Consider the following 5,832-nt stretch of genomic DNA (forward strand, 5'->3'; position numbering starts at 1 on the left):
CCTCGATTAGTTTAATGTTTCCAACATCTTCTTGTGCAGTTCCACTAAAATATATGGTATCTTCAAAGAAGATCCCTGTTTGCACAAGTAGAGATAATTAAATATTACATTAAGAGTGGCATCAAATCACTGGCAAAATAATTGCTCGTTCCAGCCATAGCAATAAATTAAGATGCAAAACTATATCATTACTTGTGTCATCACAGTTCCAGTGCTTCATTACAACACCGGGAGTTGATTTTTGTTTTTCTTCCGCTTGTTCTACCCCTTCATCACTTGGTTCAATAACACACAAGCTTCGCATTCAATGTAAGATTTGGCATGTCAATTAGGGAGCACAAGTATAGTACTAAACTTAATTTTCTGATGAAAGTGGCAAAATACAGGCCAGAAGTTGTGAAATATCCTTATCTTACCTCAATGGGATATTACGGTGCACATACAGATTGGAAGTCTTGTCTCCATTTGTGCAGTTCACTAAAATCAAGCAACATTATTGTACAAGTAGCACAACATATGAAAGCACACTGCAGAATCATGTGAAAGAAGGCTAGTACTGACCTCTCATGATGCGGAATTCAAACAACTCACAAGAAGAAGATCTGAACCAAATTCGCCTTAATGGATAGGAAGTAAGATCTCCTCTTGTGCAGTTCCACTAAGATCAAGCAATCAAGCAACAATGTCGGTGTGACATTTTGGTTGAACTTCACAAAACACTCTTAAAACAAAAGTGTTTTGTGCAGTGCAACAAAAGGTCACAATGGCAACGAGGTGAAGTAGATAACCCTGTTTACACAGAGGTGCAAAGGAAACAATTAGTGGTCAATAACGGTGGATGACACAGAAGCCAACAAAAAGAAGCATCTACCTTATCTAAATGGGAAAGAAAGCAAGACAGTAGCATTTCTCAAACGGTGGCATTGATTAATATTAACATAGAGATTATATTAACAATAAAATTCGTTAAACATGTAATTTGCTTTTAACTGTGGCATTGCATCAATTTTCCAGCGGCATTATTAGAGGGTGTTTGTTTACAGGGACATTTTGATGTAGGGACTAAAAAAACTCCGTGTCAGTCCCATCTAAACCAAACAGGAGGGACATTTAGGGACTAAAAGTGGGCATTTGGGACTAAAGAAAGAAGACCCCGAGGGAGTCTTTTTGGGACTTTTTCCAACAGTTGCCCCTGCCACGCATCACACCTTGTCTCTATTAGTTCATTACTAGGGGTAACATGGTCTTTTAGCATGTCATTTAATAACCTCTAGTCCATGTTTAGTCCCTGGAACCAAGCAGGTAGGGACTAGGGAGTTTTTAACCAAACAGGGCCTTAGATTAACAACAGCTAATGAGTTGCACGGGACAGTGGACGCACCAGCACCATGTGCATCTACCGATGTACTGTGGTCATGCACAGTCTGTTGCAACAAAGAACAAACAACCAAGGAGCATATTTGTGTTGGTCCCAGTTTTGTTATCTTTAGACACCTTTCCCTATGTGAGCGCAGCAAATCTAGTCCTGCTCAAACTCTACAGCCTTGTCCCTTCCTTTCCTTTTTGAACTAGTACTTTCGCCCCTTCCTTTCCTCTTTGAACCACGTCCTAGATTTATGCGATACAACTTTCCCCACTACTTTCCCCCATTCCTTTCCTCTTTGAACCACGTCCTAGATTCATGCTATACAACTTTCCCCCTTCATTTCCTCTTTGAACCACGTCCTAGATTCATGCTATATACAACTTTTCCCACTACTTCCCCCACTCCTTTCCTCTTTGAACCACGTCCTAGATTCATGGTATACATGCAGCTAGAGCAATGCATGTGGAGTAAGTAAATTATACCTTAAGGTTCTTGGGGCGTGGTTCGGTGGGCGACGGGACGACGGCGAAGAAGAAGGGGTCGGAGGCCCTCCCGCGCCACCGCTGGGTGGAAAGTGAACAGCTGCGCCGGTAGTCCCTCGCCGACGGCGACAGCGTTAAGCCTCCTTCCCTTCCCGGCGGACGGACCCTGCCGGCTCTTTGAGTAGCAATGAGGGGAGAGAGAGCCAACGAAGTCTTGTTTAGATCTGGAGAGGGCGAGAGAGTGTGAAGAGAGCAACTACAAGCGCTGAGGCTCCAGCGTGTATATATATACTGGAGAGAGTGTGTGAAGCATGCAAACCCTAGAAAACATTTTGACCAGTCAAAGAATCCTCCTGGCACAAATTATGCTCAAGTGTAGTTATCGAACCCGAGACCTCAAGTTTGATGAGCGAACAGGCTAACCAGCTACACAACCCTCCCGTTATGTTCAACGAGAGGGAAATAACCTTTTATACATTCCTGCATTCGTATGACAAGCATGCCGTGTTTTTTTTGTATGTGTGGGAGTCATTGGGATTTCAATCATAATCGTGTCATGTGGCTTTGGTGGTAAGACTATCCACAGTGGTGCAGAAATAATGCAGCCTTAGTCACCTTACCTCTCTCCACATAGTACGATGGGTCCCACCAGTCAGAGGGTGAAACAAAGAAATTAATAAGAAAAATTAAAAGCGCCAGCAGTGTATCTTACCTCACACATCTCGCTACTGCTCGGGAACACTGTCCAATTGATCCCTCTGTTCGCTCACGTACTATTTTAAGTGAATCCTTATTATAACATGCACACAAATTCTGGGCACTTGTATTCGACTTAAGTCAGTGTGCCACCGTATCTCGTATACTTACTACTCCCTCCGTCTAGGTGTAATAAGTCACGTTAGAAGGTGCAACGGGACCAAGGTGCGTGCGTGTGTGTGTGTGTGTGTGTTCAACAGCATGTGTGTGTTAGAGAGAGCGACGGATCAACCTACTCCTACAGAGAGATGTTGTGTGGTGTACGATTTTAGCCGCGAGAGTCGGTGCATCCTCTCGTTTCCGGGCGTGTCCGGTAGGGACATGCGGACAGCTGCCACGCCTGCTCCTGACCAGCCTGGCCCACCCAAAGCCCCTCCATCGCCCGCGCGCGCTTCCCGCCCGAAACGGTCAACGCCGCTCCAAAGAATTGGTATCGCATTCATGCCCGGGCAGAGCGGACGCGACCTCTCACTGGCACAAGAGTGATGGTTGCTTCGTCCGTCCAACTTACTGCTGGGTCTATGTGATTTGACGGCTCATTGATCTTTATTACTGAGGTGGTAGGACTGCTGGATGTCCCACGCTTTCGGCGAAAGGAGGTACTACTACTAGATTACAATTTTCTCCATTCTTACAGCAGAGGCGTGCAAGAGCAGTGAAAACACGCAGGCTCAGTGATTACATGGCCCACCTCACACTATCACCGTGCGACACCTAACTCTTTACTAGATGAGTCCCCGCGCGTTGCCGCGGAACAGCGGTATATCTCTCTGCGCAAAATTATCGATTTCATAGAACTAAAAAAACTCTATAACCGCATGACAAATGTGGTAGCCAAACTAAATAAACTCCCATCATCATTTAGATCATCCCACGTAAGGAAAAAAGATCAGCCAACTCCTACTGCATAATGGGATTATATTTTTCTTTTTGACATGTTAATGGGGCTTAAAAGCTAACTTACATGCATGCTACCGGTGCATGCTTGCATGCAGACATGTTGATGTGATTTAAAACCCACTCACATGCATGTGCCACGGTATTTCTGCATGCTTGCATGTGGCATAGTGCGGAGCCTCTCAACGTCTAGATCAGACGGCTATTATGGACTGATTTACTTCATCTAACGGCTACATCAATTTTGATGATGTGGCTCAAGGAGAGGATAGAGAATTCCTAGTAGTGGGGGCTAGCTATTACTAGTAGATAAGTCTTTGTAGAGATTCCACTACATACGGAACAAAATGAATGAATCTACACTTAAAATGCATCTATATACATCCGCATGTGGTTCATGGTGAAATCTCTACAAAGACTTATATTTAGGAACGGAGGAAGTACTAGTATAGTACATACTGTAATTTATCAGCGAGATAAATTTGTACAATGCTATGAAGCTTCCAGCTTCTGTTACATGTATCTTGCGTCCAAGGTTGCCCATTGCAACATTTCATCAAATACAAAGGAGACTAACATGCATGCTATTGCATCTCAATGATTGACAGATCATAGCAAATATGTACTCCCTCCATTCCAAAATAAGTGTCTCAACTTTGTGCAAACTTTAGTACAAAGTTGTACTACTACTAAAGTTGACACTTATTTTGGAACAGAGGCAGCTAAAGAAAAAAACCATCCATGCAGTCCCTAGCCCTTGAACCGTGAACCCTGACCAGGCTTCAATTTGCTGGCAATGTTCGAGCTTCCTAATAAATGAAGTTTGCAACCTTTTGACCATCGGATCATTTTGTGCAGTTTCACCAAAATCGAGATGAGCATCCCTGTGGCAAAGAAATTGAAGAAAAGCGTGATTAGAATAAGATTACTGGGACTAGTTGATGAGACATAAACTCATCACAAATACAGTACGTAGAAGCCAGTAGAGGTATGTGCGGGGCAAAGAAGTAGAGAAATATCCACAGGGAGTGATGTGGGCAGTTGGAGTAGTGGTGCAAGCCGGCTGTAAAGGGAGTTGTACCTGAGGGACGTAGCCCAACCTTGAGGAGGGCGGCGGGAGGCAGCAAATGCCCACGTCATGGCAGTGAGCAAGGGACGAAAGCAACCTCACCGGCTTTGTGAGAGAGAACGACGGGGACCCCTGATCGGGACGTGCCGACAGTGCGTTTTCGCCGCCGGCGACGGCCACCGCATCTACACTAAGCATCCACCCCTTCCCCAAGCGGACGTGATCCGCCGGGATGTTAGAGATGTGGCCACAGTCGTTTTGTGCGAGAGAGTGTGAAGAGAGCAACCCCAGCAAACAACCGTGTAGGCTGGCCCGTCCTGACTATGTATATAGTGGAGCGGTTTCCTTTTCTCTCCATATGAACCTATCATATTGCGTACGTGCCACTCAAGAAAAAAAACCTTTATTTATAAATGACGCGGCACCTACTACTCGTTCTCCTATAACCTTGCGCTTGGCATCTCCAAAATATTAACCTTGCGATTGGCTCTTCGCCTCTTCGGGAAGTCGAGCAATAATGGTAGTGCAGTATATATCGTTCTGGCTATATGAGACCGAATGAATTGTTGCACGTCCACCACGTGGGCGAGGGTCGAGGGGCGAGGGAGAGTGCTACATACGGAGCAAAATGAGTGAATCTACACTCTAAAATACGTCTATATACATCAGTGTTTGGAGTATGTACTAGTAGTTCATATTGAAATCTACTAAAGGACATATATATTCCAAACAATATGATATAATCTATATAACCAAGGTAGTAGGGACGAGGAGAAACGGAGGGAGTAGTAAATTTTTCTCCTCGTCCTGCGAGCCACCGCGCGCATGGGCGAGGGAGCGGGCGTAAGGCGGAGCAAGCTTCACCTCATCCTGCGAGCCACCGCGCCCATGGGCGGGGGAGACGGCGTACTAAGCAAGCTTCTCCTCGTTCTGCGAGTTGACGGGACACGTCAAAAGTACTCCAGTGTATAGAGCCTTGCCTCTAAGGTAGGCCCCACATGGTTTGCCTCTTTTTTTAACATAACACGTCAAGTCGCAATTTGTTTGTTCACCCGTGGTAGACGATCCTCCCTCCACCAAGTGGACAACCAGTACACGTGCCAAATTACCACGTGGGCTGCCTTTTTCGTACAGAAATGAGCTCCACCGTGTACCCGCGCGGGTGTGGTTGGGAAAGAGACGGGAGTACGTGCGTCGTGCATGCACCTCTTCTCTTCGTGCACGTCCCCCACCTACGTGGGTGTGTGTGAGAGATACAAACC

The sequence above is a fragment of the Triticum aestivum genome, chromosome 7D (genome assembly GCF_018294505.1).
Source record: "Triticum aestivum cultivar Chinese Spring chromosome 7D, IWGSC CS RefSeq v2.1, whole genome shotgun sequence".
NCBI classification, from domain to species: Eukaryota; Viridiplantae; Streptophyta; class Magnoliopsida; order Poales; family Poaceae; genus Triticum; species Triticum aestivum.